At 44.7% G+C, this 24271-nt stretch overlaps 1 protein-coding gene across 3 annotated transcripts in view; it reads right to left on the bottom strand.

Annotated features, from left to right (window-relative positions):
- Positions 1 to 13502, bottom strand: part of grin2da (glutamate receptor, ionotropic, N-methyl D-aspartate 2D, a) — a 54976-nt gene extending 41474 nt beyond the window's left edge. The window contains exon 1 of one of the 3 annotated variants that reach the window (XM_028963673.1): positions 13345 to 13502. The gene's annotated coding sequence lies outside the window, so the exon portion shown is untranslated. Of the gene's footprint in view, positions 1 to 12440; positions 12560 to 13198; positions 13253 to 13344 lie in introns of those variants that run through there. The other 2 variants (XM_028963675.1, XM_028963674.1) reach the window with 2 other exon arrangements.
- Between the last annotated feature and the right edge of the window lie 10769 nt (positions 13503 to 24271).

Raw genomic sequence — 24271 nt, 5'->3', positions numbered from 1 at the left:
ATTCAGTTTTAGGTGCATTTATAGAAGGCAGCTTCTTCCCCCTTGGCTGAATTATTAAGATAAGAGATGTGCCGCAGCGCCGGATGGGCTGGATTATCTTAGTGTGTGTGCCTGCGGAAACAAGTACAGACAAAATGAAAAAATATTGTTTTAGATTTTATTAAATGAGAAAATTCATAATCATCAGACACGTTCTCAAGACGCTCTTCAGACTTTAATAAATTGCTGCATCTTAATGCCCTTTAATTCCATGACTGCATTACACAAAGGTTAGCCTAATTCATCATTATGTCCCTGATTTGCCTATTAATTATTACTTAAACAGTGCTGTTAATCACAACCCCAAGCAACCAGGTACAAATTGCGTTCTGACAGATTGGTTTGATATTTTATTGTAGGTATGTTGTGAATAGCTTTGTTGTGGCTCAGAAAATAGCTTTTCAGAATCATATTTATATCGCATTATTATATGTTTAAGGGCAAGTCTCACACTAGACCTCCATTTTAAAGAGCATAATGTGTGTGCATGGATTGGGGGTGAAGGGTAGTCTCTAAGAAAGGTTTTTCTCAGGAAGGAAGTACTATATATTACTGATAGTCAGGGATAGTCAGGAAGCTAGGAGGAGATATGATATGATATGATATGATATAATATGATATGATATGCATTAGAATTTCCATACTATAGTATAAATCACAGAACTCCAATCAAATGTTGATGACACACACCCACACAGTATTTCTCTCTCTCTCTCAGACACAGACACACTCACATACCTACAAAGAAAAGCTGTATTTACTGAGATATGGGCCATTTTATTGTACTGCAGCGCGCTGTTTGCCTGGATTATGGTGCAGTCACTGAACAAAGTCAACACAGCTAACCAGACCCTGACCCTCCATGCCATGCCATCCCCTGTTCATGGTGTGCCTTTGCCTGCATGTCAGGATTATCATGGTACACCATTCACAATAAGAAGAGTAAAGCCTACTGGGTTTAGACACCTGCAGCTCTAAATGATGCGTTTGGGCATATTGATGTTCTTTTAAATGCTTTGTTGTAGCCATCAGTTTAGGAAGTGGGCACACAAGCAGACTGATGCCATTTTGGACCACCAGTGACACATATCTGCAGCTCCCTTGAGCACAGCGCTCGACTTGAAAGGCTCCTATAAAAGAGACAAAAGCATAAAATGTCTAATTGCTGCCCCTCAGATCTTAAACTCTAATGAAACATCTATATAACACAAGCACTTCACATCTGAAATGCATGAAAAGTGCTCATGTGACAACACCACCCCTGATGTAAAACTATTCAGAGAGATCCAAGGATAAACGGCCTTTCTAAATGGGAGTTGTGGCAGAATGAAGATGTCCCTATCCAGAGGGCAGCAGTGCATGACTGGTATGACAATAAATCACAAGCTATCTGATCGTTTTCATCTACAACATATCTTAAATAGTTTCAATGAATCAAGAATGCCACCCTGGATTCTGTGTTGCATATATTCCCTCCAGTATGGTTTGTCCCAATAATATTATGACCAATCCACAATCCTGGATGTGCTCTTGTGTCCTTAAGGCAGATCTTCGGGCATAAAACAAAACCTGGTCAGATATAACACAGAAGCAAGCCCCATAATGTTAAAATCTGGGACCTTGTAATTTTGTATTAATTTAATCCTAGATTTAATCATATTAATGAATACATGTTTAGCATTGTAATCTAATTGAAAAACAAGTGAAAACACACACACACACACACCTTAACAAAACTGGAGTGATAATGCTGCATCTCCTCCACTGCCATCAAAAGTTACATTCAAATAAGAATACAATGAATTTCACCTCTTTGCTACAGGAAGATCGAATCTGTCCCAAGGAGTACTTAAACCGTTCTGGTGACACCTTACAATGACATTTTTTCCTATATTGTATAAGCAATGAGTATGGGATAGTCTACAGCTGCAAGTACTTATAAGACAGGGATTCTTAAAGCGTGGGGTACGAGTGACCAGGGGGAAAGTCAAGGAACTAATGTTCAACATTAATGTTTAACATCAAGAGTCATTATAATGGCAGAACAGAGAGGGATGGTAGTAGCCTAGTGGGGAACACACTCGCCTATAAACCAGAAGACCGCAAAATCACATGTTCAAACTGCAATCACTTACCCTGAGCAAGGCCATGATTCAGTTCGGCAGGACAGGATGATACCTCATTCAAAGGCCTCTGCGGGGCGTGAAAATATTTCTAACTGACAAGCGGGTAATTATAGAAGGAGTCTGAACCACTGGTATAAGAGATGCAAAAGACTGTGTGTCATGCCAGCGCCAGGTGGGAGTACCAGCCAGGCAAATGGGCTGCCGGCCACACCCAGTTGAGCCACCACTCTTACATTGTGGACCCCTGTGATCACTTGTCATGTCTTACTGATTACCCTAATTTTCTTGACCTATGTTTTGTCATGTAGGCCGACCTGATGTGTCTTGTCTTTGTTTTGTCTTTTGTCTAATCGTAGGTCTTCCTCCAGCAATGGTATGTGTGAGTGCTTCTCTGTGTTTCGGCATCATGACACAGTGGTTCCCAAACCATTTCACCCATTTCTGTACTGCTCCACCTACCAACAAACCTGACCACAGCCCTGGATTGCTTGACTCAAGAACTGGAACAAAATAAACATGTGGACCGGCTGGGGGCTTTAAACAAATGGACTGGAGACAGCAGACCTCGCAGTGGATTATCCTTCTTAAACCACAGCCGCTTGCCAAAATACTGGCCACAGAATTGTATTTTCTCACACCTTTAGTCATCTTGTGGTATACAATAGCAAGTCATTAACATCAGATCCTCTCAGCTGTAAGATGGAGACCTCCACGCAATTTTTTTTCCACTGCACAACGCACAAATGCTTGATCAGATTGAGATCTGTGGAAATGAGAGATCATGCAAACACTTTGAACATCTTTTGTCGTGTTCTTTTCTTGTGCCGTTCGCATTGAAGGATATTCATCAGACCACCTGATCCATTGTCTATTTCTACCAATCCTGTTCTCCATTCTAGGTCTTTTTGGTGGCGAACAGGGGTCTCCAGCTTTTCCCTATGTCCACAATTAAGGTTTGAAAGAATCTGAGGCTACAATAGCTCTTCTGTGGGATTAGACCTAATTGTCCACACAAGCCTATGACCTTATTAGACTATATTTGACAGTTAATAATAGGGCTGGGTGAGAAAAAATAAATTACTTTTTGCCCATAAGTATGTCCAGTCATTTACAGGTGGTCAGTGATGGTAAAAAATTATCAGTCAGAGTAAATGTTGTGGTTTATCAGTGAACATTTCTTTGCTCCCCAATTTCATCAGAATACAATGGCAATTGGCAATGACTACCTGAGCATTGCAAGGTTTATGCACACCTACCAGTCAATCAGAATCAAGTTTTCAGGCAGATCACAGTACCATCATAGATATATTTCACAGCTTTTGAAAATAATGCTGCCAACCACAGGCAAAGGTAGAAAAACTTCCTGAATGTTTAATGGCATGTCTTAGTTCTTAGCATTTACATAATGTTTATTGGTTCATGGGCTCAAGAACGGTTTGAAGACAAACTCCTGCTTGGTTTTCAGTGCCCTGGAGCTTGTTTTGGCAAACCAAATGGAAGTCCTAACGCTTTAGCCTCCTTGAAGATACCCAAAGACACAACCTTTTCTTCTTATCTTTGCCTTTGGGTTATTGATCTAAGCTCTTGTTAGCAAAGCCTGAGAGTCGGTACCTGCCTTAAGAGTTGATCTGCTACAGATTATTTGCTCTATCAAGGTATCATCCAACATTGTTCCACATCGACCACCAATGAATACACATATGATGCAATCTCTGTGCAGAGAAGATGTCATGATGACGAGTCCCCCAATTCGCTTTCCATGTGCCACTAGGAGGTGTGTGACAAAAAAAGACACCCAAACTGGCCTCCTAGAGGGAATTTTATTAGCCTTCCCAACACTGTCTTTTCCTAAGGGACTCCTTGGCTGATTTTCAAAAGTGCATATACATGCACACACACACACACCAGCCGACACCAACACACCCACACAACACGCAAACAGCATGACACGGTATTTCACGGCTCCCCACAATGCAACTCATCTGACAAAGGTGGAATTTCACACGAGTGGAGGATGGCATCCTCCCCTTTCCACCACGCCAATCTGCCACACCTACTGTACACTCTCCATGCCTCAAATCACAGAGGTCCAACTACCGGTGCTGTCTAGCACGGTCACAGCATATGAAAACACCAATTACCCATCGCCCCAAAAACAACCCCCACCGCCAGCACGCAGCCGCCTCTCTCCAGGTATTTCTGACAAAAAGATAAGTTTCAGTGTTTCGTTATTTTCTAAAGAGATGTGATCGTTAGCTGAGATATGTCAATTTCCATTTCAATTCGGCAAAAAATAAAGCTTTGTTTCTTGTCCGCGTAAGAGAAACACATCAGCTTTTACCATTTTGTCTCACACCGGAACCCTATAAGTTTGGGATTTTTGTGTTCGAGAAATTCTGCGTGATGAAATTGCGCTGGGAACAAACTTAGACTCAAAGCACAACATGGTTGCAATGTTTAAAAAAAAAAAAAAAAAACGTGGACCTACATTACCGTCACTCCGCTGCAATGAAAGTGGAATGGCGTTCCGATGCAGCACCATCCAAGTACTGCTCAGTGCATGACCGGAACAGATGCGCCATTCCGGCCCGCCCTTCCCCAACAATTTGTGTGTTCAGCGGTGGGACGCAAACAATCAAGCGGCCCGCCTGTGACCTTGCTAACAGTGTTCTTAACAATCGGCGCCTTAATTAGATTTAAATGGAGATCACTCGGGTTCAGGTAGACTGCGAGGGTGGAATTGCGCAGGATGCAGCAAAAAAATAAATAAATTCAGGAAATTACAGATGGCAAGGTTGAGAGGTGAACAAGACAAGAAACAAGGGGATACAAAAGCAAGACGTGTAGACACAGGAAGAAATGGACAAGAGGGCAAGACGCGGACAGGGAGAATGGCCAAACGGTGTGACATAAGGGACAGGGTGAAAAAGAAAATGTCCTTGCCCGCTGCTTTCACTTTCTTTCTCAGACCGAGCGCCGTTTGCTTGCTCTAATGAGCCGATGTTTGACTGGATCAGGCTCAGGCTCTTCAACCAAATTCATCAAGGAGATGCAGCCACTCCTGTAGCCCATGAGGCTGACAGAAAAGGTGGATGTACCACCATGGTGACATCCTGGTCCCTCAGTGCTGTCTTTCGTCCCAGAATCACCTGTGAGAGGCTGAAAAGTGCCCCTTGGCCGGTGGCAGACAAAAATGAACGTGACTCTTGAAACAAGTAAAAGCTGTGCGGCCCACCAGGGGAATCTCAGATACATAATTTGATGTTAATTACTTAGTCAGCATCAGGACCCCCCAGGACATCGGTGCGGTGACAATGCCAGCTGAGGACAAATTTGCCAGTGGAGTTGGACAGATGGGCCTGGGATAGAATTTTAACAGTGGAGTCGCCTAGAGAAGGCCTAATCTGACTTTTGTCCTGTCACTGTTAAATAACAATAATGAATAAATGAAAAGCGCTGCACATTTTTTTTACAAACCTGAGGACAATGTTAATATTATGCAGCATTTCGAGGGTAACTCTGACACCCTGTCATTCCAATTTACAACTACATAGACGCAGACTGACAGGCCACTGACGGGTTCTCGAAACAGGTCAGAATGTGCCAGTATTTCTGGCACCGCAATGATTATTTCAGGACCACCAGTGTTGAAACATTAGATTTCTCCCTAACTTATCTCCCTTTAGACATTGGCCGTGTTTTATTCCTGATTTAGCTGAGCTCTGCATCTGAAAAAAATATTGTATTACTGTGGAACACATTTCCATTACTTCCATTATTTCCATCATATGACCGCGTGCAGATCGTGCAGTTTGGCTTCTTGTATGTTCTTTTGTTGTTGTTTTTTTTAACACATGCCTCTGATTGGTGCTGGCGGGCCTAAAATCTGACTTCTTTTTATCATAACACTAGACCCATTTATCACAGTGTACATTGCACAGTGAAATTAATCACCAGAAACAATGAAATGTGACAGGTGGCACTGTGCTTGTAAGCCAGACTCTAGCATGTGATTATCAGTTATCTTTCTTTTGATTTATAGAGGCTGGGAAAAATCACTGAAGAAATTGTTCGATAATTTGCTTGATACTCCGGTATTGTCTGTCAAAACATGAGATAGCCAGAACATTCCAGAAAACATATTCTGTGCATAATATAAATATATGCATAACTACAGCACTGTATAATAAACCATGTCCTAAGCTCAGATAACACCTAGTAAAACAGGAACATCTAAAATTACAATAAAATACTACTATATAAGGATGTAAGGATTCAAATGTTGCATTGTGATTATGACAAATCTAGACATGGTCTAAAAAATTACATGATTAGCAGTTATATTATGCTATTTCCACACATTTTAATACAGATATACCATGAATTCATACATAAGCATTATAGCATTCTGAGTTGCATATGACTAATTTTTAAATAATATGACATTCACTGATGGCAGTGTCTGAGGTTTATATGTTGTTGTTGACTCACTTTTGCGCTGGATAAATGCTGTGTTAGTTATTCGTATTCTGGTATGGATTTGTGGGGATGATCCAAAAGCTGGTACCAGCAAGCAAAAGGTGAAATGGCTAAATGACTTTTTTTTTTTGGAATAAGCAAATCATCCAAAATCTGTCCAAATTGTCATTTCATTCAGGCCAGAATGTCACATTTTCTACATATGAAATTTTCTACGTTGCCCAATTTTTTATGACGATGGCAGTCAAAACGATCCTTTTCATTCACAAATTGTTCACATTTACCAAGAAACATCACATTTTGAGGAGAACATTCTCTTTCCCAGTCTCAAACACAAGTGTATTAGTGCTCCATTGCCAGATGTCAGCAGGAAAAAATAGCCCTGGCCGACCAAGCCTCCGGTGGGAATGTGGCCAACAGTGTATGCAGACTTTTGCTTCGTTTATGGTTCTGCGGCAGTCCGATGTCTCTGTTTCCGGAGTGGTGGACCGACCTTGGACTCAACCTGTGTGAAGATGGATTAGCTTGGGCAGCTCCTGCAACAAAGGTTAAAGGGGCACTCCAAAAAAAAATAATTCCATTGTTGTTGGTGTTGGTGTTGATGTTTCTCTCACAGCTACCAGTTTGAAGCCTTAAAGGTTTCTTGTTCCAGGTTCCACGGGGTGTAAAATGAACATACAAATAACAAAATCTGCTTTACGTCCTTGTTTGTAGCACAGGTTGATCCCACAGTTTGGGGGATTAGAAACCCACCACAGAATTTTGCTGGGATGCCCTTTAAGTGGTGCACCTGGGGTGAAAGCAACATAGCTCATTTGCAGAATTTATGGGAAGGTGCACCGTTGCCAAAAAATCCCAGAAGTGTTCAGAATTAATGAAGTGAAATGAGGTGGCAGTCAATTTTCTCATCTACTGTCAAGCATTGATAAGAATGATAATTATATACATCATTATGGCTCCTTTTTATTTGGGTTTCTTGCAACTCTAGTCATCGTTGTAACTTGACACCATAATGTCTGTGAAGACTGAGAATTACGCCGGTGAAAATAAACCTGAAACCCAGAGACCCTGTACAAAAGGCGGCTACGATGGCCTTGAGAAGCGCAGTTGAAGCCATTGATTGCTGAGATTTCGCAGGGTACGCGGCTCCGTTGGCACTTATTACATGCTGCTTTGCATTGGTAAGGTGCCCTCCTGCCCATGTTGCCATGCTGGAAACAGTTTTAACAAAGTGAAATTGGAAACTCTATAGAGGACCATACAGAATGAAGGCATCGCTTTGAATACTGCGACAGGTCATCATTTTGTTGAATTCAAGGCCAGCATGGCTATCTACAAAATAAGCTATGGATAAATTATGGATAAAATTGTGTAAATAATGCATTGGAAAACCTCCAACTGTACACCAGAGGCTTTATTACTGATTTTATAGCAGTGAAACATGAAATCTGTTTGGGGGCTTTAACTTTTATTAGGCTTCCTCTCCACCCCTGGGGCAAAACAGAGAAATGATGGGAATCTGTCAGCGGTGCTCTGATCACACATCACATTTTGGGGAGCAGCACCTTCTTTAAAACACTTTCACACTGAATTCATTTCAATGTGGACGCGCTCAGAATGCCACACTGCGGCGTTGCACCGTGTCCTCTGCAGACTCACCCATTTTACGGCCGCCTGTCAACAAATCAATCACTCCATTACAAGCTCTCCACGCGAGCCTACAGTCCAGCACGTCACGGCTGGATCACAGTACCACGCAGCCAGAGCCCCCAAATGCAGGCTCAGGGAGGGGCCTGAAAACCCCATGATGGCTCAACGTTTCATTCCCGCCACGTACATTAATGCAGCCGCACAGAGGAATTCGGTAATAATCCCATTTCTGCATGAAGCCCGGGCTAATCAAATTCCCTCTTGGGGGATGGCAAGTCTAGAGAGGAAGAGAGGCGAGAGTTTGAATAATACCACTGAGCCCAGCGGGTGAAGATGGGGGGCAAAGCGGGTGGAGGAGCGACTTTGGGGGAGTTCCAGACATGAGGGGGGAGTGGCAACAACAGCTGGCGTGCCCTCCACGTCCTCGCGCCTTCCAACTAAGACCACAGCCAAGGATTTTTTTTCCACCTTACGCTCTCCTGGAGGATGCTGTCATCCTCAATCACCTCGGAGGCAGAGGGGGGCAGGGGGGTCTGGACAAATGGCCCCGTAAGTGCTGACTTCATCAAGCTGAGGCGTGCAAATGAAATGCTAGTATATACTGGGACAAGGGAGACCTGGGATCAATGACCTGGGACAAATGGTGGTGCCCGGCCAATAAGCAAGAGGGGATGCTCCGCTGTCCGGGCCGCGTTAAAGCTGCGGTGGTAACGTTCGCCTTCATGCGGCCATTCAGGATTTTATTAAGAATAGTAATTAGCCCGGCGGTCAATCACAAAGACTTCATTCCACCAGGCGGGCTCTTTTTAAATATGAAAAAAGGCAAAAATCTGAAGGAAACCAAAGAGAAAATCAACCGGCAACAAAGGCTTTGGCGAGACGGAGCTCAGAGAACAGAGGCTGGAAATGAGGGAAAATTGGAAAACAAAAATCCAGTCGAGAAGGAAGAAAACAAAATGCGAGCGGCACGAGGGCCCTTACTGTAGCTGGTAAGATTACAGCGCGTAGAAGAAAAAAGAAGAAATGTCCTCTGCACCGAGAATGCAGCTGTGCATGATGGTGTGGTGTGTGAGGCCATTACACCGAAAATGTCCGTCCTGTGATGTAAAAGCTACCATTTAAATACCATCTAAGTGAGTCACAGCGCCAAGCAACTCCAGTTGGTCGGAATAGCAAAGTCTTTATCCATTTTACACAGGGAGTGAAGCAATGAGGGAAGAAAGAAAGTTGTAAATTGTAATCAAGCTGTAAATTATTATTGTGAAAAGTGAAATTGCATGAAATTACGACAGTTTTGGGTGGTTCACCCAAAAGGTGAGAGCAGTTTTGTAAAAGATTCAGCCCTAATCCATGCGGTTGAGCGGAACAGGTTGATTTTATTATCCATGTGACATCTGGCAACACAAAAACCAGGCACATATGCAGAGAGACCCCAGGTGGTGCCCTTTTGGCATGTGACTTGACAAGTGCCCTCTTTTTCCAAGACTTTTGGCCCACGGCATCAGATCCCAATTAAACGGATGTAAAGGCGGATAATCATATTTTTACAACTTTGCCTTTCCCGGTTTTCCCATTTCGGTAAATCTGGGATCCCTGTGGAGCAGAATCACGTCTCTGACCTGCTTTTATTGGTGACAGATAGGTAATGGTAGTTTTACCGTAAGTCTTCCCCATATTTTTCACTGTTATAAAATTAAAATCCTCTTGAAAAAGCACCATTATCTTATAACAACTAAGCCTAGTTTAAAAATGACTTCCGTTAAGTTGGCTTCTTTGAAAACTGAAAGAATGATGTTATCGTTCGTCGGACGTCAGAGATGTCAGTTGTCCGCTCCGTCTGGATTAAACGCACAATAAATTATTCATAAAGTTTACTAGCATTTCTTGTGATAAATGCAGATGGCCAGAGACCATCTCCTCTGGCTGAATTTATACATTTCCAGAATTATGATGATTAGTAATCTGTCAAATGTCAATACATTTTTCATAAATGCAACAAGAATGTCTATGCATTGCCAATGAAATAAGATGAAGTGCTAAATGCAATATTTTATACGATGTTACGTGATGCTGTGCGATTTCCACAAACAACTAAAAAAAATGAAGAATAAGGATGAACACGTGGGCCACACGGCACCCTGATCTCTTGAAATGTTGTTGATACGGGGCTTACGCACCTAGCAGTGACAACTGCTCGTGACAAAGAATTTAAAGGGGTTAAGGGTGCTCGTGTCACAACAGGGGTCTGTTGTTCTGTTGCGGCATTGATGTCCTGTCAGAGCTGTCTTTGTGGGCGACCTTGCAGATGGGCCCCACTACAGTCTGGCAGGAGGCTGGATCGAAAACCTGATCCATTGCATTTTTGTTTCCAAAGGGGACCCTGCGTGTGACATCCTCCGAGGAATTTCTACAGCCAGGAGAATACGTTGCTTCCATCATGGAGGATTGTGGGGGAGGGGGCGCTGATAGTAATTAGCAGCTTCTCATTTTTCTCATCAAGTTCCTCGTCGTTCTTTTTTTCTTTCCTTCATAGGCTTACTTTGTCTCTGACAAATCTTGAGGAGCCCTGATCACCAGAACTCCTCGTTGGCATCCCGGGATTTATCTGAGTGGCTGCACTTAGGTGCCTTTGCCGGACTCATCAAAGTCCACGTCCCAACCCCGTGGCAGAAGAACGAGAAGGAGCCTTCAGAAGCCAAATCCAGCTTACGAAGAGAGACAGTCATTACCCTTCCTTAAGACATCCAATGAGTAGGGTGGGGGTATTTCCGTACATAAACTGCACCTCGAGTGTTCCAAGAACATGTTGGCCTGCCGTGTGAAGCACTTTAAACCCGGAATAATGAGCGGCGTGTGACTCAAAAGGCTTGACTCAGTTACATGGGGAGTGGGACGCGCCATGACATCAGAGCCTTGCCGCGTCCTGCAGGAGTGATTAACAGGCGCTTTTGTACATCGCCGCAGTGCCCGTTCTCGCGGCTTGGAAGTCTCAATGGTTGATTATTCGAGCAAAACTCTACACTAAAGGGCTGCGGAACTGAACGGCACATTAAAAATTGATCTGAATATAAATCTATTTAATATATGCATGACCACAGCCCCAACGTATTCATGGCCGCGCTCTTAATATGACAATATTAATAAGAGCAAGCCCCATAAATTAAATATTGCCATCAGCCTTGATGTTCCTTTTATTATATCAAAACCTGGAAGAATGATGTGCGTGCCAGAGGTTTGAAGAGTTCTGAACGGTGACGAGGATGCAAGTGTACACTGTGTGACACCCACTTTTGTCACCAAACATACAAACTTCCTTGGCAGGCTTAGACAAGACGATGTGCGCTTGAGGGAGAAAAAAGAAACGTTATAGGCTTTCATGCCACCCGACTGATGCAACAAGGGCATGATGCACCGACATGACAAAGTTGCACGTGGGAGGTGGCGCATCACAGCAGTTGGCACAGACTGCTGGGAAGGGCTGAGGAATATTACAGAGCATTTGGTGCTCACTTTCAATAAAAACCTTCCCAAACTCACCCCCCCTTCCCGGCCAACTCCACACGACGGAAAAACACCAGCAGGCCCTAAACCCCTCGCACCGAACCTGGACGTATCGCGGAGGCCGTTCAAGCCTCGCTCGGCTCCTGGATCTGACAGACGTCTCGGAAGAAGCCATTTTCTGGGTGCCAGCTTGTGTCCCCGGCTTGGCTCGAGAAGACTCGTCTGCCTGTATTTAGTCAGTAAAAGCCCTGGGAAGAACCCGTGGGACTTTTCTAGAACTGTAACTAAATTTGAGAGACTTCCCAAAGCTGCAAACTATGGGCCGTCAGCAGAAAAAAAAAAAAAAAAAACCACACGTCTCAGTAACAAGTGCGACAGTCAAACCGATAACCAGGAATACGGGGACATGAAGCCGGAAAAGCAGTTCTCCAAAAAGCACAGCAATGGCAACGCACATGTCTGCAAATGTCGATTTATCCGTCATATTGCAGACGTTCCGGCAAGCTGCAGCCTCACTTCACCGAGAGGAAGCGGGGAAAAAAACCCGCAACCCTGCCAAGGCAGTCTGGCACATGTAGTATTTTTTTCAGCTGGAAACGAAGAGAAATAAGAAGAGGCGTCACCATTTTCCGTCGAGCGGCTCACCGGTGCATCTTAAACAAGTGCCGTGTCCTCCAGCCGGTCCCTCCTGTCGCGCTGCGCACAGGTGACGGGCCGCCACACACGGCACGACGGGGACGGGGGAAAGTCGCCGGCCAGCGGGGCTGCAAAGTATCAGGATGACGGCGGGCATTCGTGGGAAAGGCACCTCTTTAAAAAAAAAAAAAAAAAAAAAAAAAAAAGACCGAATAAAATAAAGGACGTGAGCCCGGCGGGATGGCGCGGGTACGACGCCTGGGAGCGCGCGCGCGCGCGCGCCGCGTGTGTTGGTTTATTCAATTAAATTTAAGGGCGCACATCTCACGTCGCACGTCGCGGTGCAAGTTGTACCGGCGTTGCAAGGTCACTGCGAAATAAGGTGGCGACTCCTGTCCTTCTTCGTGGGGGTTGAAGATGCCCACATGTTGGTCACGCACAGAAAAAAAAAGGGGGGGGGGAGGAAGCAGAGGAAAAGTGTTGGGGAACAGTTTTATTAACTGGTCGTCGCCACTGCAGTTACGCAGAACTCGGCTCCGGCTCGGCGTCCAGAAGAACCCTTCACGAACCCCGTCGCCGGCGGCCCGGTTTGGCGTTAAAACGTGCGACCCTGGCAACCCCGCCGAGACCGTGAGTACGGCGTACAGTAAATAAGCGGCGTGGAGGGGGGAGGTATAAAAAAAAAAAAGCCCCACGTAGCGCGTGCGTGCGCATCAATGACAGTGGGGTCAAACCCCACGCGCTCCCGTCCCCTATCCATCACATACCCAAACACCGGGACGCGCACGGTTCCAGCATCCCGTAATTCCTTCCCCTGAAGGACAAGCAGTTCCCACGGCGCCGGTCTGAAGCTACAATAACCGCGGCAATGAGAAGGGGGGGGGAGAAAAGAGAGAGAAAAGCGCGTACTCACTGTCTTCAGGATCCAGATACCATCCATAATCCATCCATTCCCCTGCTGGCCACTGAAGGCGGACTCCGTCTCTCCACGTTTTTTTTTTTTTTCTCCGCGTGTCTGTGTTGAAATCTCTCCTCGTCTCGTCTCCGTCTCGACCTTTTCCCGTGTTTTCCCCCCCCCCCTCTCTCTCTCTCTCTCTCTCTCTCTCTCTGCTCGGCTAGGCTACATGTTGCCCGGCCCGCTCCCCTTCTCTCTCCCAGTTATTTTGTTAAAATTCAGTATATACGCCCCGTCACCTAGCAACCCCCCCTCTCCCTCTCTCTCCATCACCCGCGCGACACGTGTTGCATGCTAAACTTGTGTCGTTGTGGAATATATTTATTTATTATCCCCCCCCCCTCTCTCTCTCTCTCTCTCGCCCCCCTTTAACGCATTAACGAGCGAGAGCTCGGATCGGTACGCAGCCGTCGGGAGACGCGTATTTGTTCCCCGCCCTCCGCCGGGTAACCTCGCCCTGAATTCGCCTCGCCCCGAAAAAAGACGCGCGTCTTCAGACGACAAAAAAAAAATGATAATAAAAAAAGCAACTTATAAAGCGACTGAGGAGGAAGAGGGGAGGCGAGGACCTTCTCCGACCGTTTTTACGCGCGTTGCGCCGCGCCCGGTACGTTAATGACGCCGCTCCCGTGTGTGTGTGTGTGTGTGTGTGTGTGTGTATTTCTGGTCTGTTCTCATGCACAAGCACATGCCAGTTTCCTTCAATCAATTAATTTTAGGGGAAGCTGCAGGACGGGGTGGTGACCTCTGTTGGCAGCTTTGACATGAGGAAAATGAAGCATGTTTTTTTAAAAAAAAAAAAAAAAGTTGCCGTCAAACACTGGTGCTGGTGTAAAGGAGCAGGGCCGGTACTGTCTTTTAAAGTGTTGTTTTTACGGAGGTGAGCGTCCCTGCGTGTATTCGATAACCCCACTTTCACCCCAGCAGTGAGGTAATAAACGTTCCACGATGCCTGAAATACACAAATACAAGACTCACAACATACCACCTGACAAAATGTCAAATTAATTCTGCAGTACGCACAACCACATTTTTGGGAATATGCATCAGGGTGTAAATATGCTAATTTTCATTTGCAAATACGTAGTGCGGTACGAATATTGTCAATTATTGTTTGGCAAGCCCACAGTGCCAGTTCATCATGCCAGTCCATGCATGGGCCAGTGGTGGCCTAGCGGTTAACGAAGCGGCCCCATAATTAGAAGGTTGCCGGTTCAAAACCCGATCCGCCAAGGTGCCACTGAGGCGCCACTGAGCAAAGCACCGTCCCCACACACTGCTCCCCGGGCGCCTGTCATGGCTGCCCACTGCTCACCAAGGGTGATGGTTAAAAGCAGAGGACACATTTCATTGTGTCACCGTGTGCTGTGCTGCAGTGTTTCACAATGACAATAACTTCACTTTCACTTTTTCACAAGAGACAGCCTGAGGGACTTTTGACGACATGACAGGAAAATTGGACCAGATGTCCTGGTATCTTGCTCAACAGTCGTTCTTTTTATTTACTCATTAAAATCATTCAGCTTTCCATATGGGACGTAAAGAGTTAAGTATTTGGACCGTGATTTTGAAGACGTGTGTAGAACAGAGTGCTCAATTTGTTTGTTTTTGCGTCATTTAATGTTAGTCATATTGAGAGGCCGGTTAGAAAGAATTGTTACTGTGACTGTGAGCGCTCTCTGTAGCTGAAAATTAAGTTATGCAGCTAATCACAAGCTGGTCCCGACACGAGCGCATATTTAACGCGCGGAATTACGTTTTTTGGGGGTTTTTTTTGTCTTCACGAGATATGAGGAGATGAAGAAGAGTGATCTTTCTCCACCCTTGACAACAGCAGCAGCGTCCCTTCCAGATTTCCAGCAGCAGCAGCAGCATTCTGTGGCATCTCCTAACTCAGATGATGTCCTGATACACCTTTTTTTCTAAAATACCCTGCTCTCAATAATGTTGGTTATTTTTTTTTTTAGTTCCCAGAAGATTTTTGTGGATATTTGATCATAAACTGGGACTGAATGATTGTTCAGAAATGTTGTTTTGACTGCCCTACATTCACTGTGGTCTTGAACAGCTTAATAAAAGTATTTGCACGGCGACAGTCGCTTTCTTGACATTGTTTGTGTCACCCCCTTTTCAGCGGATTGTTCTAGATTCACGGTGCTCCATGCTGGTGCTTATGTTTTGGACACGTTTGAGTCGAGCAGTCACGTTCATCTTAATTAGCTGCTCATTCCGCCTTTGCGCTCTGCAACGATTCATTGTCATTATGAGCGCCAATCTCAGCCAAGGCGAGATCCTCGAGTATCGCGCAATATTTTTTGCCCTTCCTCTGGCATCGTGGCCCTTCTCGGGGAGATTTATGGCTTTCCAGAGTTGTCATAGTTTTGGGGAAGCTCGCTGCCTTAGGAGTCGAGTGATTTGCCATCACTGAAACAAACAGCCACCAGTCTGAGATGGGTGAATGTCAGGCCATCCATCTGGGAGGTGGAACTGAAGCGCAGGCCGGCGGGTTCGACGTGTCCTGCCCTGCATCGTGAAGAACCTTGGTTTGAGGCTAATCCCTCCGATAGCATGCGGCGGGGCTTGATGGTGCGAGTCCTGCTCCAAAATCTGCCGGAATCGCCGTGTTCTGCGTCACGGAGCAGGCCAGATATTTGACCACAGCAGTGGACAGTGGGGCTGCAGTGAAGATACAAATCAATAACTACAGGAAGGGTTTCATCACAGTAATTGCTGCTAAAGGTGATGTAACTAAATGAGTCTCAGGGGGAACATTTGCTCGCACCATGCATTGACTTCTTCAAATCTGCAAAAAACAAAGGGGGCGGAAATATGCACCCTACCACTGGGTTTGGGGTGAAAACTCCTCCACATTCAGCTAAGTCAGGTACGAACAAAGATTTCTTGCTCGGGTCACATTTCAAAATTGACATAACACAGAATTCAACATAACGAAACATTTCCCACCACAAAAAGCACCTGCAGCGGGTGAAGATACAGCCGGATGCCCTATGACAGCATGACAATGTTCTCGTGGAAAACATGGGTTCCGCTATTATGCGGACCCCACTTTTACTATATATAGACCCCTCCATGGAAACAGTATTCCTGATGGCATTAGCTTCTTTCACTGCTCAAGAAACTGGTTATTTGGCCTCCAACATTCCCCAGATCTCAACCTTCTGTGGGATGTGCTGGAACAACCAAGATGCATCCAGATCCAGATCCAGACCCCACCAGATCAGGCATATTCCACCAGGCACATAATCAGGTCTTGTAGAGAGCATTCCTCAATGAGTAAGAGGTAAAGAGGGGCCCAAATTCACTATACTGTATATAAGATGAGCATATGTTACGTATACTAGTATACTACACTAGGCAGCCGCGTTTAATGTTGTGGTAGTTCAGTGCGTTCGTATAAGTAATAAAAGATAAATTCCAATTTTGATTTTCTGCCTCACCTTATTTAGATCTTTGTGGAAAATTGTCACAAATCCCGACATCAGCTGCCTCGCAGGAGGCTTGGGTCTGTAACTACCTTCGGTAATAGGTCTGATGGCAACTGTGATTAGCCCATCAAGCAGAGGGTCACAGGTTGCTCCCCCGGGGAACGAATTGAGGCCTGATAGTCACATGCACTCTCTCTTTCACATACACATTAGCATTCCCTGACAATGCTCCACATTTCAACATGACGTCGTTAATGTCTTCTAAGCAGATGCTTCATCTGTGGGCATAAATTGACACACACTTGCTAACAACCTCCAGTCATGGCCGACACCTTCTGTATGTCCAAAGCCCTGGCCTCGGGGCGTAGGGAGTTTAATCCTTATTACCGAACTGGAAGAATGATTTCATCTGTGCTCTTTATTGTTTGCTCTGCGGCTGTTGATATTTGTTCATTCGTCTTCATTACTGCAGGTCCAGGCCCAGAAGCTAACCCTGCGGCACCAGGGTCACAGGGGGTCAGTCCTGCACGCTTCCACTAAGGGCGAATTGAGCGCATAGCATACACACTCCCACGGGGGCAGCCTGAAATGTCCAGCTACGCTGATTCCACAGTGTGAGGGGTGTAGGGAGGAACCTGCAAATACACAACTCTACATTTGGTGGTAGTTACACAGTTTTATTATTTATTTTCATCATGCATGTACACCGACAGGGATTTGCATTTGGAGAAAGTCACCCAAGGCACCTAATTTAATACATGATTACTGCGGCGGAGGGAATTATTAGGAAATCAGTCAACATTCAGCAGGCTTTCTCTAACCACAAATTGAGATATAATGGAAAATGTTTGGTCACATGACATGGCAATTTAAGATATCAGTGTTATCGGACACAGTAAAAGAGGCACATTCAAATGTGAACAGTGGACCTTTCTCTATGCAACAATATGTTTTAAATATTCCTCTTAAATCAGGGGCGCAATGGCAAATGTTTGAATATTAGTGCTGGATCCTGGTGACCTTGAGGGGTGTAGATCTGACTCACCTCGTAGTGGCATATATGATCCAACCCCCAGCATGGCCTGCTCTGTTTCTGGCCTTATTGGTATTCCATGATGCTCTGAGTACCAGCGATGATGTGTAATAACGTATTCCCTTATATGAGGCAGCTTATATAGCACCGCTGAGGAAAATCATGTTTAAGGCTGTTTATGGGGCTGGCTGCCTCAACACTGCTGGAACTGTGTGAGATTTCTCGGACAAGCAGAAGAAGTGAAAGTGAAGTGATTGTCATTGTGAAACACGGTGATGTGTCCTCTGCTTTTAACCATCACCCTGAGTGAGCAGTGGGCAGCGTGTGGGGATGGTGCTTTGCTCATTGGCACTTCAGTAGCACCTTGGCAGATCGGCAACCTTCTGATTATGGGGCCGCTTCCTTAACCGCTAGACCACCACTGCCCCAATGAGCAAACAAAAGCCAGAAAATGATCTGGGCTCATTTAATCATATACAGCAGTAGAACAAAGCATTTTTTTTAAAACAGAGGCCAATATAATAGTTATTTGTTTGAATGGTTTTCTTTCTGATCAAATAAGCATAAACTTAATTCTTTCATAAAACATTTTGTGAAGCATTGCAATAATATATTAGATGATGATGGCTGTTGAGTATGACCGTGAAGCATGGCTTGAAGCTCATCATTTATGCTAACAGCACTTTTCATACATCATGTGCTAATCAATTTCATCCAAGAAAACATTGCTTCATCAATAAACCTGACACGCCCATCTCTGGAATTAATGCACACGGCCGTTAAAGGGATGTCCAGCCAGCTATAGTCTAAAACTAAAACACTAAATCTGCCATTGCTCAGGTTTTATCTGTTGATTCCGCAATATTTTACGGCGTGAAATAAACAGCGTGAACTACAGCCTCTGTCTCTCTCTCTCTCCCACACGCACACCACACAATCATGATATAACATCTGCCCATTGCTGTTAAATGAAAGTGCTGAACAGGCATCCGTAGCAGGGCAGGGAGGAGAGACCCCCTTGGAGGCCGACCTAAATTTGAGACTAGCGTGTAATCCAGCATCTTCACCTGGAGGGACCCATTTGGTGGCCATGTTCCCTCATGCTTGGACAGCAATTTTGCCATCCATGTTCACGGTGGGACACTCATCTGCCTCCTGCCAGCTAACAGTATCCTGTGAATTTACACTGTGACCCCGGGCCTCGCATCGATGTTGAGCCTGATGAACTTAACATCATCTTGCAGGTTGTCTGAAGGAATATATACATTTCTTATTTTAGGGTACATGCGAATCCGGGAAGCACATGCAGTAAAAAAGTTTTACTCGTCACAAATTACAGTTCATATATAAAATAAATATATATGTATATATAACTGTACCTAAACACAAGCAGAAAAATGATGGGTTACAGCATTAGTGTGTCAAAATGTCAAAAAATAAATGTCAAAATATTTATGCCATTATTAACAGGGGATTATAATGAATTAGTCAGGGATGCATAAGCCCATTAGAAAGGTGTACATGCATGTGTGATCAAATTGAGTGAAACTGAAAGAAGACTATTTCAGACAACAATATTTGCAGTGCACGCACATTGCATGTAGTTACAGGCTATTAAGACTTACATTAGAAACCCACACCTTTTTTTCATTGTTGTAATAATCCTGGATGCTTATGACATGTTTTGACCTACGGTGACCACCATTACTCTATTTGAGAAATTCCCTCTGGGATTGATGACATGAAATGTTGCTGTTGTTACCTGTTTATAGCCTGCAGTACACAAAACACACACATTGCACAGAATATCAAAAGAATACCACAAGGTTCTGAACTGACATGCCGACTGATGACCCGGACTCCCAATCAGCCTTATGGGCATATTTAATATGAACAGCATACAAATATGCATGTAAATGTATATGGTATGGGTGTGGTAGTATCTTAGTGGGTAACATACACACCAATGAGCCGAACAACCATAAAGAAGTCACAGGTCTAAACCCCGTTTACTACCATTGTGTCCCTGAGCAAGACACTTAACCCTGAGTGTCTCCAGGGGTAAGTCCCTGTCACTACTGATTGTAATCCACTCTGGGTAAGGGCGTCTGATAAATCCTGTAAATGTTGAATCAGAATCAGATTCAGATTTTACAGAATCAGAATAAAATCAGATTAATTTACAGGATTTATCACACTGTCCCCAGGGGCACTGATTGTAAGTTACTCTGGATGAGGGTGTCTAATAAATTCTGTAAATGTAAATGTTGTTCATGCACTGATGAATAAATTACATGATAACAATGACAGTTAGTAGGTGTCACTATTCATAATTAAAGCCCATCCTAGTACACTGGGCACAGCTACCCATACTGCATTGCAATGTATAAAATGATGACATCTATAGGATATAGATGTCACAAGGATAGCATTCCTTCACCTTAGAAATATTGAAAATATAAGAAATATCATCTCAATTCATGGTGGCTTTTTCACATCAAGGTTATATTAATGCAATGCATTACTGTCTGGATTTTCTAGTAGGTGCATGAGTAAACTTCAACTAGTTCAGATGTGAAGTGATTGTGATTGTCACTTGTGATTGTCACAGCAGCACAGCACATGGTGCACACAGTGAAATTTGTCCTGCATTTAACCCATCACCCTTGGTGAGCAGTGGGCTGCCATGGCAGGCACCTCAGTGGCACCATGGCGGGTCAGGATTCAAACCGGCAACCTTCTGATTATGGGGCCACGTCCTTAACTGCTAGGCCACCACTGCCCAGACATTCTGCCTTCAGAATTCTGCAGCCAGAGTTCTAACTAGAATTACATTTACATTTACGGCATTTGGCAGACGCCCTTATCCAGAGCGACTTACAACGTGCTTTCAAGTTACCATCGATGAAGAGATCAATTCCGGTTCACTAGGACCCCAACTATGAATACATTATTTTATTCACTCTGTTGTAGATTCTGTACACAAAGTTCGACAACAAGAAAATTACAATTTAATCTAAATATTCTTTAAAGAGGAAGGTCTTGAGCTGTCGTTTGAAGGTGCTCAGTGACTGAGCTGTTCTGACTTCGAGGGGAAGTTCATTCCACCACCGAGGGGCCAACACGGAGAAGAGTCTAGATGAGCGTCTTCCTTTTACCTTCAGAGATGGAGGGACCAGGCGAGCAGTACTGGAGGCTCGGAGTATACGAGGTGCAGTGCGAGGTGTAATAAGGGCTGTGAGGTAGGATGGTGCTGCTCCATGTTTGGCTTTGTAGGCCAGCATCAGTATTTTGAACCTGATGAGTGCAGCTACTGGGATCCAGTGGAGGGAACGTAGCAGAGGGATGGTGTGGGAGAATTTGGGAAGGTTGAAGATTAGTCGTGCTGCTGCATTTTGTAGTAGTTGTAGAGGTCGGATGGTACATAATGGTAGACTAGCTAGAAGGGAGTTATAGTAGTCCAGTCGTGAGATTACTAAGGACTGAACCAGTAGTTGGGTGGCCTGGGTTGACAGATAAGGGCGGATTCGTCTGATATTGTAGAGAAGGAATCTACATGAGCGGGAAAGATTGCTGATGTGAGTTGAGAAGGAGAGTTGGTTGTCTATTGTTACGCCAAGGTTGCAGGCTGTTGCAGAAGGAGAGAGCTGTGAGTTGTCTAGGTAAATAGCAAGATCCTGATGTGGTGAAGAATCTGCTGAGATGAATATTAGTTCAGTTTTGGTGGGATTGAGTTTGGGGTGATGGGCTGCCATCCAAGACAAGATGTCGGTTAGACATGCAGAGATTTTGGAAGCAGCATGTAGATCAGAGGGAGGAAAGGAGAAGAGGAGTTGTGTGTCGTCAGCATAGCAGTGGTAGGATAATCCATGTGAGGAAATGACCTCACCAAGTGATCTCGTGTACAGGGAGAAAAGGAGAGGACCTAGCACCGAGCCTTGAGGGACACCAGTGGAGAGTCTACGTGAGGTAGAGGTGGATCCTTTCCAAGTTACTTGGAAAGATCGCTCATCAAGGTAAAAGGGCAGTCTCGGTGGAATGAGCTGTTCTGAAGCCAGACTGGTTAGGATCCAGGAGGTTGTTCTGTGATAGATGGAGTGATAGCTGGTTGTAGACACAGCGCTCAAGGATTTTAGATAGAAATGAGAGGAGGGAAACTGTCTGTAATTGTTAATGTCTGTAGGATCAGCAGTGGGTTTCTTTAGGATTGGAAGAACCCTGGCTCTTTTAAAGGCGGATGGTACATGGCCAGATGAGATTGAGCTGTTTATGATATAAGAAATAAAAGGGATGAGGTCAGGGGAGATAGTTTGAAACATTGCAGAAGGTATTGGATCTAGTGGACAGGTGGTTGGGTTGCCTGTGGATATAATCTGAATGATTTCATCAGATGTGAGCTTAGAAAATTGATCCTATTTCTGACCTATAAAGCTCTAAATGGTCTCGCCCCGCAGTACCTGAGTGAACTTTTAGTTCTTTACGCCCCGCCACGCCCCCTTCGATCAACGGGTCACTACCGGAACCCAAAGTACAAAAGGTCACAGCTGGGAGCAGAAACTTCTCCTATAGAGCTCCACAGTTGTGGAACGGCTTGCTGGTCAGTGTTCGGGACTCAAACACAGTCTCAGTGTTTAAATCTAAACTGAAAACACAATGTCAATTATTAAGTCCACTTTATCACACAGTCCCCCTGTTAAGCACAGACAGTGTTAAATTCACCCTAGTTAGGCTGTCCTAGTTAGGGCACCAGGCCACTGTAGCACCAATATACCACTATTACCACAACGGAACCGTCTGCCGCTGCTTCTGTTTGTTTTCTCTGAGACACTGAATGAATCACCCAGACTACTGGCAGACTTCAGTGAAGAGACCAGCAGATAAATCCTGATTCCTGACAACTGCTAAAAGAGGACTTAGCATGAAACGAACCAGAGGGTCACCATAAGGGTCACCATGAACCAGAGGGATTTTCAAATGGACCACTAGCATCATAATGGACACGTATTGTACACCACGACACTGGTCTACATTTTGGACTTCTAGGCATTTGTGTCTTATTGGACAATCACAAACCCTGCACTGACACCAACTGCAGCCTCACTCTACCCTGGAAGGGGGTCCCTCTCTCTATCACTCCTTCCCAACGTTTCTTCCTTTCTTTTTTTCTCTCTCCTAGAGTTTTTGTGTGGAGTTTTTCCTTGTGTGCAGAAGGGTCAAGTGTGGGGGGTGTCAAATGCAGGGTCTGTCAAAGCTCATTGAGACATACTGTATGTGATTATGGGCTTTCTAAGAAATAAATGTTGCTGTTGTTATCTATAGTATTTTTATATATCTAATGACAACATTAATCTAATGAGGGCTACATGTCCACTTGTCACGGGTGGGCTGGACATGGCGATGAAGGAGGACGCATTTGCACGATCACAGGACAGGGGTTTAATATAAAATACACAAGACAAGGGAACATGAACACGCACAATGACCCGACGGCGAACAGACACGAACAGGATAGTTTTATACAATTATATAAATAGACAGCAGGTGAACACGATCAGGGAACATTACACAGGACAAACATGAAACTCCGGATCCGGAGTCAACCCCTGCTGGTCCGGATCATGACACCACTCTTTTTAGTACATTTTTACTGACTAATAAAAATAAGTTTATAAGGGTTTAGTATGACAGACACAAAAGCTGTGGGGAAACTGGTGGGAAGTCCTGTAGATATTGTTGGTCATATGGGAAACCCACCTACTGGACGCCAAGCTGTGGTTCCCACCCTATGGCTTTAAAATCTCTCACAGATGCACGTTCAGAGCAATTTTAAAGAGCATAGATGAACGGGTGAAACGGAGCTTGGCTTTGCTTGGCTTCAGACGCTGATGGACACTCCATAAAAGTTGTTTACTGCTTTACGTTTCCAGCCAGGTTCATAATAAAGAAGAGCTATGTATGGTGCTGGAAGTGGAGGTTACATCACTGGTACGATGCCGTACGCTTTTCTGTCAACAGAGTAAGGCAGGAGAATGCTGCGTCCCCGAAAGACGCTCAGGTGCTTTGGTTACAAGAAAGAGGGACTGCCTTTTGTACATTTACATAACATTACATTTACATTTACGGCATTTGGCAGACACCCTTATCCAGAGCGACTTACAACGTGCTTTCAAGTTACCATCGATGAAGTGATCAGTTCTAGTTCATTAGGACCCTCAACTATGAACACAATCTTTTCATTCACTCTTGTTGTAGATTCTGTACATATGCCCCCCCCCAGCCAATGTGCTGTGTCTTTGAAGTGGTTTTGAAACCTGGTCACCGGCATAACATTTTCTCATGCAAACAAGACGGGCTGTCAGCGAATCGAGGCGGGCTGCACTCCAGCAGCACCGGCCCCGTCTCTCAG

This window comes from Denticeps clupeoides, chromosome 20, assembly GCF_900700375.1.
Source record: "Denticeps clupeoides chromosome 20, fDenClu1.1, whole genome shotgun sequence".
In the NCBI taxonomy this organism is placed as follows: Eukaryota; Metazoa; Chordata; class Actinopteri; order Clupeiformes; family Denticipitidae; genus Denticeps; species Denticeps clupeoides.
The sequence above is the reverse complement of the archived record's forward strand: the minus strand, read 5'-3'. Positions and strand labels throughout refer to the sequence as shown.